The sequence below is a fragment of the Gymnoscopelus microlampas genome (genome assembly GCF_963454915.1).
Source record: "Gymnoscopelus microlampas genome assembly, chromosome: 15".
Taxonomy (NCBI): Eukaryota; Metazoa; Chordata; class Actinopteri; order Myctophiformes; family Myctophidae; genus Gymnoscopelus; species Gymnoscopelus microlampas.
Genome location: NC_139952.1, coordinates 4,806,126 through 4,821,503, shown reverse-complemented (window position 1 = coordinate 4,821,503; position 15,378 = coordinate 4,806,126). Strand labels below are relative to the sequence as shown.

General features: G+C 41.1%; 1 long non-coding RNA gene across 1 annotated transcript; it reads left to right on the top strand.

Annotated features, from left to right (window-relative positions):
• Nucleotides 1-9,899: 9,899 nt before the first annotated feature.
• Nucleotides 9,900-13,548, top strand: LOC311061873. The gene is made up of 6 exons (XR_014602423.1): nt 9,900-9,978; nt 11,975-12,018; nt 12,170-12,300; nt 13,148-13,234; nt 13,329-13,390; nt 13,501-13,548. It is a non-coding gene; the product is annotated as an uncharacterized lncRNA (long non-coding RNA).
• Nucleotides 13,549-15,378: the final 1,830 nt, after the last annotated feature.

The window sequence follows — 15,378 nt, the reverse complement described above, 5'->3', positions numbered from 1 at the left end:
CAGGTACGATTCCAGGCCAGGCCAGCAAATGTGTCGATGAAATGAAATTTGTCCCTGAGCAAGACTCTTAACCCCTGATTGCTCACAGGCCCTCATTGGAAACAAGACCGCAAGGACTTTCATGAACGGACCTGGAATTATCCTTATCCTTTACACTGTCTACCCACAAGTCTATAGGTCCCTGGTTCAAACCTCAATTTAACCGGTCCAAATATAATTTACTGAACAAAAATCATGACTTTGTTAATTAATGCATGTTCACTTCTTCTCTCTCGCTCTCTCTCTTACTGCCTCTCTTTCTCACTGCCTCTCTCTCTCTCCCTCTCTCTCTCTCTCTCTCTCTCCCTCTCTCTCTCTCTCTTTCTTTTCTCTCTCTCTCTCTCTCTCTCTCTCTCTCTCTCTCTCTCTCTCTCTCTCTCTCTCTCTCTCTCTCTCTCTCTCTCTCTCTCTCTCTTTCCTCTCTCTCTCTCTCTCTCTCTCTTTCTCTCTCTCACTCTGTCACTGTCTGTCTGTCTGCCAGTCTGCCACTCTGTCACTGTCTGTCTGTCTGTCTGTCTGTCTGTCTGTCTGTCTGTCTGCCAGTCTGCCACTCTGTCACTGTCTGTCTGTCTGCCAGTCTGCCACTCTGTCATTGTCTGTCTGTCTGCCAGTCTGCCACTCTGCCACTCTGTCACAGTCTGTCTGTCTGCCAGTCTGCCACTCTGTCACAGTCTGCCAGTCTGCCACTCTGTCACAGTCTGCCAGTCTGCCACTCTGTCACTGTCTGTCTGTCTGCCAGTCTGCCAGTCTGCCACTCTGTCACAGTCTGTCTCAGTGCCAGTCTGCCACTCTGTCACAGTCTGCCAGTCTGCCAGTCTGCCACTCTGTCACAGTCTGCCAGTCTGCCAGTCTGCCACTCTGTCACAGTCTGCCAGTCTGCCACTCTGTCACAGTCTGCCAGTCTGCCAGTCGGCCACTCTGTCACTGTCTGTCTGTCTGTCTGTCTGCCAGTCTGCCAGTCTGCCACAGTCTGTCTGTCTGCCAGTCTGCCAGTCTGCCACAGTCTGTCACAGTCTGCCAGTCTGCCAGTCTGCCACTCTGTCACAGTCTGCCAGTCTGCCAGTCTGCCAATCTGTCACAGTCTGCCAGTCTGCCACTCTGTCACAGTCTGCCAGTCTGCCATTATTCTCGAAACCGCTCATTGCTGCTTGCAGCTATATTTATTATTATTATTATTATTCTTCCGCCGTTTTTGCCAGTTCTGGCCTAACCGCCTGGTCACTTCTTATGAAATTCGGCAATATGGTAGAGGGCTATGCCAAACGGCGAAAACCCGAAACTCACAACCATTGGCCAAAGGGTGGCGCTGTAGCACTCAATTGAACATGCCAACTTTGAACAGGTACAGCTCATGCCCTGTTCGACCTACAGCCATGAAACTTCGATACACACATGCGTCTCCTCATGCCTAACAACTTTCACTGTTTGACTTTTGACCTCTGACCTTTAGATCTCCCACCATTTCGAATTCTATGAAAAGCAGTAAAAAGCAGTAAAAAGCCTACTCCTCCTGGGATTTATGAGCAATCTGTACGAAACTGTATACACATGAACTTTGGACCAATGCCGACAGACGTAACTTAGCGGATTTTCCATAAGTGAAAACGTTAAGCTTTTATAAGCCAATGAAAATTGCAGCTTTTTTTAAATTATTCATCTGCCCCTAACACATACATGCAGACTCACATTTGTTTGACACTTTGCAATATTGTAGAGGGTCCTTCCAAGTATCACTGAAACCAATCTTACTCCAATTGGTCAAAGGGGGGCGCTATAGCAATTTTTTGAAAATGCAAACTTTAAACAGGCAAAAGTCATGCCTCGTTTGGCCGACAGCCGTTAAACCTGCTTACACATGTGCCTTGACTCATGAGGAACACATGTATCACTTTGACCAGTAAGCTCTGCCCTTAGATTGTCTGCAATTTTGAGCAGTTTGAAAAACATTTAAATCCAGGATTTCTGAGCAATTTGCATGAAACTGTGTCAAATACATGTTTGAGGCCCTTTTTCACAGGTTCAGGTGTGTTGGTTCAATAGCTTGATCGCTTAATCATCTGCCTTGAAACCATAGGGTAGCCGGTTCGAATCCCACCTCAGGTAGACTTAATTATAATTGCATTGCACACAACATGACTATATCAATGAATACATGTGCAATTGTTAAAGATGACGAGAAATGCATACTTGAAAGTAGTTATTTTCAATGTATGACGTACTTCATTCGCGCTTTTGTTTTGTTTTGTTGGATTCTCCCTTTTCACTGTTTAAGGCTGTGTATTGGATAGCTCCACCAGTAGAGTGTGAGTCTCATGTGCCGAAGGTCCCTGGTTCGAATCCCACTTATTACAGTTCACATTTAAATTGCATTGTACAAAACATGACCCTGTTAATTCAGACATGTGCAATGTTTAGACAATAACACGAAATGCTTTTGAGAGTAGTTGTTTTTTATGTATGACATACTTTCTTGTGAAAATAGACGATCTACAATCTCACACCTTTTTAGATAGCAACGCGTTGTGAGCTTGTAGATCGACTATTTTCCACTAGTTTCCATTCCGAAATATATTGAGCAGTTTGAAAAACATTTAAACCAAGGATTTCTGAGCAATTTGCGTGAAAGTGTGTCATGTGTGTAAACTCCCTTTTCACTAGTACAGGTCTGTTGGCCCAATGGCTTAATCATCTGCCTTGAAACCACAGGGTTCCTGGTTCGAATCCCACGTCATGTAGAATTCATTATAATTGCATTGCACACAACATGACTGTATCAATGAATACATGTGCAATTGTTAACCAGTAAACTCCGCCCTTAGATTGTCTGCAATTTTGAGCAGTTTGAAAAACATTTAAATCCACTATTTCTGAGCAATTTGCGTGAAAGTGTGTCATGTGTGTGAACTCCCTTTTCATCAGTTCGGGTCTGTTGGCCCAATGGCTTAATCATCTGCCTTGATACCAGAGGGTCGCCGGTTCAAATCTCACCTCATGCAGACCTCAACTCAATTGCATTGCACTCAACATGACTGTATCAATGAATGACCAATGCCGACAGACGTGAGCAAGCAGATTTTCCATAAGTGAAAACGTTAAGCTTTTTATAAGCCAATGAAAATTGCAGTTTTATGACAATTATTCATCTGCCCCTAAAACATACATGCAGACTCGCATTTGTTTGACACTTTGCAATATTGTAGAAGGTCATTCCAAGTATCACTGAAACCAATCTTACTCCAATTGGTCAAAGGGGGGCGCTATAGCAATTTTTGGAAAATGCAAACTTTAAACAGGCAAAAGTCATGCCTCGTTTGGCCGACAGCCGTTAAACCTGCTTACACATGTGCCTTGACTCATGAGGAACACATGTATCACTTTGACCAGTAAGCTCTGCCCTTAGATTGTCTGCAATTTTGAGCAGTTTGAAAAACATTTAAATCCAGGATTTCTGAGCAATTTGCGTGAAAGTGTGTCATGTGTTTGAACTCCCTTTTCACTAGTTCAGGTGTGTAGGTTCAATAGCTTGATAGCTTAATCATCTGCCTTGAAACCACAGGGTTGCTGGTTCGAATCCCACCTCAGGTAGACTTCATTATAATTGCATTGCACACAACATGACTGTATCAATGAGGAATATATCTATCACTTTGACCAGTAAGCTCCGCCCTTAGATTGTCTGCAATTTTGAGCAGTTTGAAAAACATTTAAATCCAGCATTTCTGAGCAATTTGCGTGAAAGTGTGTCATGTGTGTGAACTCCTTTTTCATCAGTTCGGGTCTGTTGGCCTAATGGCTTAATCATCTGCCTTGATACCACAGGGTCGCTGGTTCAAATCTCACCTCATGCAGACCTCAACTCAATTGCATTGCACACAACATGACTGTATCAATGCATGTGCAATTGTTAAAGATAACGAGAAATGCATACTTGAAAGTAGTTATTTTCAATGTATGACGTAATTCATTTGCCCTTTTGTTTTGTGTTGTTGGATTCTCCTTTCTCACTATCTGATGCTGTCGATTCAATAGCTCCACCAGTAGAGTGTGAGAGTGTCAACAGACACCATCAGGGAGGCCATATCTCTAGCTCAATGAGAAGAGAGGCAGCCTGTGAATCCATAGGTCGCTGGTTCGATCCCTGTCCCCAACAATGCGTTGAGGTGATCATCATTTGGAATTCCCCCTATTCCCATGGATTGGATCCACCCCTCTCACTCATCACCAATCACACCTGCCACATGCACAGTACAATTTTTAGGTACTTTTACTTTACTACTCTACTCTACTGCAATTACAGCAGATGACAGCTTTAGTTACTTGTTACTTTGCAGATGTAATTATTAATACAACACCTACAGTAACCACATACAGCCGATCTACAATGTGACGCGTTATGAGCTTGTATGTATATAATAAGCAACCCATGCTGTATGATAACTTACCACATATGAAATCCAATTCTGTCTATCCAATGGCTCAGTCTGTACTGTGGCCATAGCTGAGTGGTTAGTGAGCCCACCTAGGGAGCCAGAGGCCCTGGTTGCCCCAGGTACGATTCCAGGCCAGGCCAGCAAATGTGCACTGCAAAAATTGGATTTTAAGAAAGTAAAAAAATCCTCGATCCTAGCATATTAGTCTTATATTTTGTCCAAAAAGAAAAAATGTGCTTGTCAAAGAACATTTTTGCTTGTCAAACATGTTTCAAACAAGATTTCATTTTCTCATTTTAGGGAAATGTAACTTGCATTTTCTTAATAGGGAATTTAATCCATTTTTGAGCAATACTTAACCAGTAACAAGCTACAACAGTGGTTTGCATCATATCCCAGCGGAGGCACAAGATTATTTTTCCTTATTTTAAGAGTAAGACCAGTTGGAACAGCTTCTCAATTTAAGAATTGTTTTATTTAATTCAACTGTCAATCTAATGCGACTTCATCACATAGAAATAACATGTTTCAGATCAAACAAACATGTTTCAGATCAAACCAACCATTTAACAAAGTGCACATTGGCTTTGGTAAAAGTGCAAGCTACACTTTAAAATCTGGGAACTATAAAACATTTCATTATCACATCTTAACAAAACTCGGCAACGCTGTGCATGCATGTTACTTTCAGATGAGATAAAAATAAAAAGTGATATAAAACAAAAAATAGAAGTTTGGGTGTTAGGGTTCAACTGGTCACATGCACACTACAGTTTCATTCCCACCCCCAGTACATTAATTTAATTCAACAATCTGACATCACAGATAAAGACCATGTTTCAGATCGCTCAAACCATTTAACAAACAGTGCACATTGGTAAAAGTGCACGCTACACTTTACAATCTGGGAACTATAAAACCAGTCTTAAACTCTGCAGTAACGCTGTGTAGTTTTATGCATAATGTTATAGGTACTTATTGGACAAAAGAAAAAAGAATATAAAACAAAAAAATGTAAGTGATATCAAGCACGCTCTGTAGGCTTCAACTTGACACACTACAGCCCCCCCCCCCCCATACATACAGGCAGGACAGTGTCATAAAAAAATAATTGTAAAATAAACAATAATAATAAAGAAACCACAACAGTCACCAGTCTCAATTTGGATCAACTCGCCATTGCAAAGAGGAGTGAGCTCTAATGGGGTTTTACACTGACAAGGGACATTCCATTCGTACAGGGGACCTGGGGAATTGCACGGTGCTGCAATGCTCGAACATGCTTTCAATGGCGCCGAAACAAAGGTGCAACCAAATCAAATGTTTATATACTATTTGTACAAGGCAGGAAGATGTATATGACCACAGGTTACAACACTGTTAGGATGAACTAATTATAAGGATAGTTCTTGTAGTTAGATTGCTGGTAGCAGGTTGCCCTGAGCGTCGTCGATTAGAACGATACCTCCCGTGGGGCCCTAGTAATTCAGGCCGGTAGGATGAGATCAGGTAGAAGAGTAAATGGTTTGTAAGGCCTTCACTCTTTCTTAGTTAGTTATACTTATTAGTTACTGAACCGGAATATATCTGATCTGATCTATCCTGCCTCAACTCAACCTTATAAACTGGTAGGTGTCATTGTCATCCTACACGTTCGCCATATAAGGACGACCCTAGAGCATAGCCGTTTCGTTTATCATCCATGTATGGATATTTAGGAGGTGCCCGTACAGAGGATACCTCTGTAACAACACTGATACGTCCCAGGTGCATCCATGTGATGTTTTTTCGTTATAGTTATTCTATTTATAGTGGCTCATAGGAATTTATAGACTACCTGACAACCAGGAATAGATTGGTGACCACCAGAGAGTAGATGGCATCCAGGAGAAGTTTGGGTTGGCGCCCCAGTCTGTGTCTTCCATGAGGAGGAAGCCCAACAAATCCACGGTGAGGCCTTTAGGAGGGCCATTCAAGCAATCGCTAAGGGAGGCTGCAGTACCACCACAGGCCAAGACACCATCACACCAGAATTAAATGTTTGGAGCGGGGTAGTCTGGTGCAACGCACAGGTCCTGGACCTGGTGAGACGGAGGAGGAGCCCGGCCACGAGGCCATCCACAGAGCCTAGTCCCTCCACGTGCCAGAGTATCTCCTCTCCCCCATTCCTGGCAGAGTAGTTTCGGACAAGTGTATTAAGTGGCCCTGTCTTTCCCTATTTAGGACTGACCGTGGGTAGCTACCTGGGACGTAAGTCGGGGCTTCATCAACCCTGGCTGGATCACCTGGGCGAGGGTGTATGTTGCGAGACCCGAAACATCCTATGACCCCACACTGTAAAATCTGATTTCATGTAATGGTAGACCTTACTTAAAAGAAAGAGTACTCTTTACTCATTTCGGCTTAATTTGTTGACTCTACTAGATGAAATCTAGTAGAGTCAACTTTCTGGTGAGGAAAGTAATTAAACTTTGTCTTTTCAGTAACCCTTACTTAACATTATAAAGTGAGGAGGATTTGTAAGTAAACTAATGTCTTTTCAGTAATCTTTACTTAACATTATAAGTGAGGATGACTTTTAGTGTTTTATTAAACTTATGTCTTTTCAGTAATCCTTACTAAACATTATAAGTGAGGAGGATTTGTATTAAACTAATGTTTTTTCAGTAATCCTTACTTAACATTATAAGTGAGGATAATTTTGGTGTTTGTATTTATCTATTTATATGCATAATATAACATATACGTATATGTATATGTACATGTGACACTGATAAAGCTCAAAGATCAGCAAAAAGACTGCAAAGGTCAACCCTGGTTATGTCGAATGGTGGGTTACATCAATAGTCTACAACTTTTCAATAAGAAGTTATAGATTTTTGAAATAGTTCAAAGTTAAGCTTTTCTCACAATTTTCAAAAATATTTTTTTTAAATTAAAAAACACGTTTTCAGACTCAAAAGAGGACGCTGAATCGAATGGGCTAGGTCTCGATTTTGTATGACCCTTAGAAAGTGGTTTAAACAAGCGTTAAAGTTTAGTAAACTTGAAGCTTTTTTCACAAACATATTATTATTTTATTTTGACCCTTCCACCCTCTTATTTATATGATATTGAGTCGAATGGTAGGTTACATCAATGGTCTAGAATTGTTTAATAAGAAGTTATAGATTTTTGAAATAGTTCAAAGTTTAGCTTTTCTCACATTTTTTAAACATATTTTATTTTTAAATTAAAAAACACCTTTTCAGACTCAAAAAAATACGCTGAATTGAATGGAATAGGTCTCGATTTTCTAGGACCTTGGGAAATACAAACGGTCACCAAAAAGATTGGACGTTGACTTTTGTATAAAAAACTGATTTTGTTGAGCACAAAATCTGTAACTAATCGCTCCAGATATTTTTTTAAAATCCGAAACTTCTCTCAATCCATATTGAGAGTAAGCCGGATTTTTTGGCACCGGCCCTGATTTTTTCTGACACTGATAAAGCTCAAAGGTCAGCGAAAAGACTGCAAAGGTCAACCCTTGTTAAATTTTTAGAAATTGTATTTTTCTTCGAGACTCTGGCTTTAGACTAATGTGATGGCGCTGATTCCAAATATGCAAGTTTCTTTTTTCTCGGACAACAGGAAGTGCCTCAAAAGGCCACTTCTTGGTTGGTTTTAGGGTGTTCCAAGCCTGTGATTTCTCCGAAATATTTTTTTTCCAAATCTACACGTAAAATAATGCAAAAATTTGAAATAATCAAACCCTAATATCAAATCATGATTTAATTATCCCTTAATTGGCTATGGTTACGGCTTGGCTATCTCGCTCAATATCTCGAATACGATAAGGACTTAGGGTCCACTTTTTGGATATGTTGTAGAGCTGGCTGAGACGCACACTTGGATGTCTTGTTTGTCCCGTTACGACACATTTCTATTTCTGACTTTGTCCTTTGATATGGTCTTAAGATATAAGACTCTATGTGCCTTCTGAATGTGTAGGAGGTCAACTTAGGAGTGTCGTACCGGGACAAACAAGACATCCACACGTGCGCCTTGGCGAGCTGTACAACATATCCGAAAGGTGGATTCTAAAAATGCATCGATTTCGAGATATATCGCTTTATTGCGCGTAATAACTTGACATTTGACCCTAGCCAATTAAGGAGAATGGTAAGGCCGTGTCCGAGGAGAGTTATATGGGCGCGTTCGGGGCGACGCGCTGACCCAGAAACAGGTGTCCAATTTTGTTTTTACTCCTTTCAAACAGGTTTTCACTATTATCTCGGCCCCTAGGGGGCGCTGAAACAAACGGACAACGTATTATTGATCAGCTCTTCACCCCGGACGCGTCCATATAACTTTCCTCACACACAAACATGTGGTTCTGAAAATTAGGGTTATTGGGCTTCTTGAATAATTTGGCCACTAGGGGGCGCTGACACAATCGGACAACAGATTATTTATCAGCTCTTCAGCCCGGACGCGCCCATATAACTTTCCTCACACAGGGACATACGGTATGTATTTTTTATATATTTTTTGAAAATTAAAAAAATAAAGTACAATAAAAAATTTAAATAAAATAAATGAAAAAAGTAATCGGAAAAACACGGCCCCCTCACGCATTAAGAGGGCAGGATGAGTCACCAGAACCAAGGACGGGTGTTTTTGATTAATCTAACATGGTTAAAATGGAGTTTGAAGTTACAATGGGTTTGTATAGGAAAGGGGCGTGTCTGATAAAATGAATATCAAATATCTAAATAATGAATCAAGCAACTTAAAAACTGTCTGGGTGGTTCACAAAGGCCTGAGTAGATGATAAAATGACAGAAAGTTTTTTTGAAAGTGAAATATCCCTTTTAAGTGTATTTATTTTTGGACATCACTTTACACAAGTGTATTCTAACATCACGTTTTGTGTGTGTGCTTTTGGTCCTGCTAAGTAAGGCTGTATTGTCTGAATTTTCATTATAATCAATGGGGAAAGCCTCGCTCCTGTTCAGTCCAATCAGATGTAGGGTCTGTCTACTGCATCCTCCTAACTCTATGACTGTATCCTGTATACAATTCAAAGGGCTTTGAATGGTATACGGGGCGTATACCATGCACCGTTTCCGTATCCGCCCAAACCTAGAACCGCACTCAGGGTTGCCAGATCTGCTCATTATAATTTCCCTGCAAGATTTTATTTGAAAATAGCCGATCTACAAGCTCACAACGCGTCGCATCGCGACGCGTTGTGAGCTTGTAGATCTGCTATTTTCAAATAGCTGATGTATGTGTTAAAGTGCTCATGTTGCCCATAGTCGCTTCTTTTGGGCTGGTTTTGGGCTGGTTTTCCTAGACCTGGTTGCTTGTTTCTCTCACAGAATCTGGCAACACTGACCGCACTACACATGCGCAGTTGATCACTGGAGAAGCGCGCGTAAGAAACAGGAAGAGAAGAACGGTCTTGTTGTTTTTCTGCAGCTCTAGTCTGCTCCGTTCATTCATTCAGAGTTGTTATGCTAAGGTAAGTTAACGTTCACTGTATATACTATATATTTAGCAAACGTTGTCTTTTGTCATATTCCGCATACTTTTGTTGCTTTTATGTCATCGATTTATTTAGCGAAGTTAGCGAGGGACTCTCGTCCTTCTTTGTTTACCCCAGAGACACGGGGCCGCCAAATCTGTGTGTGTGTTATATATTTATTTTTTACATTAACCACTTGAACCCTAGCATCCCTTTTCTGAGGGTAACCAAAAATAGCAGATCTAGAAAAATAGCAGATCTACAAGCTCACAGTGAGCTTGTAGATCGGCTATTTTTGGCAAAAAGGTTTGGTCTAGAGGGGGTAAAAAGAGCAGACCAAGTTGAAAAAAAAGTTTAATCTGAAATACAATTTTATACAATATAGAGGGGGTCCCTGCTCCATCTCTCTCTCAGCTAGGGGTCTTTGGAAAACGTTGAAGACCTCTGGTTTAAAGCATCTATTTACTACTTTACTTTAGCCATATTTTATGTTTGTCATACAACTGTGTTGTTTAAAAAATGTTTAAAAAATGTTCATCTACAAGCTGACAACATGCTTTGTGATCTTGTAGATGTTCAGAAAATCGCTTTTATAAGAATATTATTTATAATAAATGTATTCAATTAAATGTTGCACCCCTGTGGGTTAGAAAAGCTAAACTGGCCTAGGGCAGTGGTTACCAAACTGGGGGTCCCAAGAAGATTATCTTAATGTTTTTCTCACTCAACAGTAAACAAACCAACATACAGTGTAAGTGCATACACTATACAGGGTATCTGCACATTTATAAAGAGACAACTTAAGAACTTATAAGACCTTTTTAATCCCTCTAAAACAGGGGCTTTCAACCAGTGGTCCGGGGACCACCAGTGGTCCTTGAGGGGGTTCCAGGGGGTCCCCAGGCAAATGAATAGTTAGCAACCAAATTGACCCTTATATGTCTGTAACTCTGAGTGTACAAATGGAACCAAATGGACCCGTTAGGGTCCATTTGGTTCCATTTGTACACTCTCAGAGTTAAATGAACACTGATGATGGTGATACAGTGTAGATTGGGACCCCCTAAAAAATCTAAATGGTTGAGTCCCTGGCATATATTTTCAAATGGGGGTCCCAGGGCTAATATTTGTCAATTTGGGGGTCCTTGATGCGAAAAAGGTTGAAAACCACTGCTCTAAAATATAAATGGACACACAACAAACAATACTACAAAACATGGTCAAACATTGGCCACATTGTCAAATATTACCTAAGAAATAGGCGCACATTGTGAAAATAGAAGATCTACAAGCTCACATCACAACGCCTCGCGATTGTGAGCTTGTAGATCTGCTATTTTCACAAGCCCGCGGACCCCCATTTGAAAAGATATGCCAGCTAGGGAGTCCCATAAGAGAAGATTTTTACGTCTCTAGCAGTGATTCTTTTAATTTCAAGGACCCCCAGTTTGACATGCATTAGGCTACGGACCCCTATTTAATGGCATTTCTATCTCCGGGACCCCAATTTATATTGTAAAATCTATGTTAATTTAACCATAAGCCATAAGGGTCAATTTGGTTCCTAACTATCCATCATTTAGCTCGGTACCCCCTGGATCTCCCTCGAGGACCCCTGGGGGTCCCGAATTATCATTGTACCAACAATTAATGCGGTAGGGTTAGACAGTGGCACGTTGTGAGGGTGTAGGCTGGCCATTATTGAGAATGTTGTCCAAAATAGGGACACCAGGTTGAAAACAGACTATTATTATTAGTAGTAGTAGTAATTTGTATTATAGATTGTGGCTTATGTTGTTTGTATATTTGGCTGTTTGTCTTGACTGCAAGGCCCTTTGCTACTGTCTTGTCTAGCCTCATTTATGCCAGTGGTTGCCAGTGGTTATTTGTTTAATTCCTTTTTTTACTATTACTTAGTTATTTCTAATTGGCGTCTAGACATTACCAAACATTGTTTCTAATGTATATTATCCTTTTATCCCTTACCTCATAGAGCACTACAATGTTGCAGGACAGATATGCAGCCAGTGGAGCTAAGTGAGTAAGCTACTACTCATGTTAACACACCACTGATACCTGGCAGACAAATGACAAACATCTGACACACTTCAGTTTCTGCTATTAGAAACGTAATGCCAGGTTACACTTTTAAATTGTAATTGTTTATTTTTGTTATGTTTTCTGGCAGTCTGGCAGAGTCAACTGAGAGCCTAAGACCAGACCCAACAAGAAGGATGTTTCCCAGGTCTTGGACCTTGAATAACAACCCAGATGGGCCTTCATTGACTCATTGACCCCTGCTTCAGAGAACTGGAACATGTAAGCAAATGTATTCCTTTGAAGTAGGCCTGCATGTGCTTCCTTCAGTCAGTTGAATATTAAGAACACTAAGTATATTTTATTGTAGGACTAGTGCTCATGATGCACACCAGCAAATAGTTATTGATGGGGATGGGGTGGCGACTGTTGACGAATACAAGTATTTGGGTACAACGATTGATTCCAAGCTGACATGGAATTCCTACACTAATGCCATCTATAAGAAAGGTCAGCAGAGGCTGCATTTTATGCACAGACTGAGACAGTATAATGTGCAAAAAAGTGTAATGGTGCTCTTCCATCGATCCTTCGTGGAGAGTGCACTGACTTTCTGTTTTGTTTCCTGGTATGGCTCACTATCATTGGTTAATAAGAACAAACTCCATAAAATCATCAATGTATCCAGCAAGATAGCTGGGGTACGACATGAGAGTATAGCAGCAATGTATGAGACCCGGGTGCTTAGGAAGGGGAGAGCTATTGCTTGGGATAGAACGCACCCGTTATACAGTCAATACTACCTTTTACCATCAGGACGACGGTACACAGTGCCAATGTTGCAGGCTAGGGCTTCAAGATCATTTGTCCCTATAGGACTCCTGAACAAACAGGCCCCATCTCAGTTCTGTGCATACAATGTAATGTGATCTTGAATCATGACTGGTGGCCTTTTCCAGTTTGTATGTATTTTGTATTTATGTTATGTGTTTGTGATTTTTTTGTATCCTGATGGCACAAAAATGTTGTCTCTCTGTGATCTCTCTCTAGTTATGGATGAACACCGGTAGATCCTCGTTGGAGGAATGTGAACTGACCTGCTCTCTCTCTTTATCTGTCTGTGTCATAGGATGAACTCTGACGAATCCTCGATTGACGGAACTCCTACTTTGTACCCAAAGTGATCCGCTGTGGGACCTTAAGCAGCTGGACAAAGGTACAGTAATTACTGTTTCTGACGGAGTATCTCATGAAAGTATACGCTTGTTTAAATAACTGGCTGCTGTAAATTAATGTTTTTAACTTTGCAGCCCGCCTGACATGTCTCCACCACATGAAGTTAGGACATACATGCTCTGCTCACATCCTTGAGGTAAGAAATGTGCATATATGGCAATTTTCATATTTGACTATAAGATTCAGAATGCAACGCATACATTTTTTGTGATATTTTTTTGTTTTTTCTGTTTGTGTTTGTGTCAGTCTGCAGAAGACCCCAACACCTTTCTTCAGGCAAGACCACTCCACTCAACCCTGCCGTCTGTGAAACCATCTGCACATGCCATTGGAGCCATGCCTGTATTGACCTTCCCAAAAGATGACACCTTTTTTATCCAGGGGGAGGCAGTATTGTGACCAGGATTACTACATGTTTTTGTGAGGGTACCTACCCTAGGAGACACGGGGAGAACATGCAAACTCCACACAGAAAGGCCCCTTCGCCAACCCCACCTAGGGGGTGGGCACTGATGACTCGGAGGAGAGGACACGCCCACAGCATCAACTGCGGGAATCGAACCCAGGACCTTCTAGCTGTGAGGCGACAGCACTACCAACTGCGCCACCGTGCTCCCCCCAAAAGAGGACACCTATGCCAACATGATGTATCTCATGGCGAGTGATTACACCGTTCACCTCACATACCCCAAGTGGAACATGACTCATAGAAAAAGACCAAACGCCACCAGTTCAGTTCCTTGATGTTGCTGTAATACGGTTAGTTGATTACTCAGGTTAGTCACCAACAGAGCTTGGTACTGCTTTATTACCGCCAAGACGTCTTGGTAACAATTATTCTTCAACTGATGGACCCTGTGAAGTAAGGATCAGTTATGCCTCTCCCTCAAAGCACTTTATATATACATTGTATTGTCACGCTGGATGGTTTTTAGAATTGAATGTTTCCAGTTGAGTGTCCAGACTTGAGTGTCTGCTGTGTAAAGTGTGAAGTCCTCCCCCTGCCCAACTTTGCAGTGGTTCTCAAACTTATTCCAGTCCAGGATCCCCAAATTAATATTTGGCTTTGGACCCCCCTCTGAAAATAATCTGTGCCGCTGGGCCTCCCCATACACAATTTGGGTTGTTAAAATTATATCATGGGTTAAAGTAGTAAAACTGACATTGAGGCTATGTCAACAAATGTTCAGCAGGACCTCCTCAAATCCTTTCATGGACTCCTGGGGGTCCCTGCGTGGACCCCACTTTGAGAACCACTATTTTATAGCATGTGGGCCTGAGCTGCTTTATAAAAGAAAATAAATGCTGAAAATAAGAATGCTTCTGGTGTCTTAATTTAAGACTTTTCATTCTATTATTTTGAAGGAATTGCTTCTTATTGTAAGAGTTTTGGGGCTTATTATTATTCTCAGATTTAAGGAAAAAATCCTCAGAATCGGCTTAATAAAGAGAACAAAAATACCACATTTAAGCATATCTTTCTTAAATAACAAAGTATTCATTGCTTGTATTAAGCAGAACTTGCTTTAGATGTAGGCATTTTTGTCTAGTTTTAAGCACCAGTATGCTCTTTCAGTGGCTAGACTTTGTTTCTAGTTTTAAGAATTCTAGTATAGAAAAAAATGCTTACCCCATTGGCAGTTTTTTTTGCTTGATATAAAGAAATATGTCTCAATTTAAAAATATTTTGCTTGTTTTAATTTGGCCATTTTTTGCAGTGTGTCGATGAAATGAAATTTGTCCCTGAGCAAGACTCTTAACCCCTAATTGCTCACAGGCCCTCATTGGAAACAAGACCGCAAGGACTTTCATGAACGGACCTGGAATTATCCTTATCCTTTACACTGTCTACCCACAAGTCTATAGGTCCCTGGTTCAAACCTCAATTTAACCGGTCCAAATATAATTTACTGAACAAAAATCATGACTTTGTTAATTAATGCATGTTCACTTCTTCTCTCTCGCTCTCTCTCTTACTGCCTCTCTTTCTCACTGCCTCTCTCTCTCTCTCCCTCTCTCTCTCTCTCTCTCTCTCTTTCTTTTCTCTCTCTCTCTCTCTCTCTCTCTCTCTCTCTCTCTCTCTCTCTCTCTCTCTCTCTCTCTCTCTCTCTCTCTCCCCTTCTC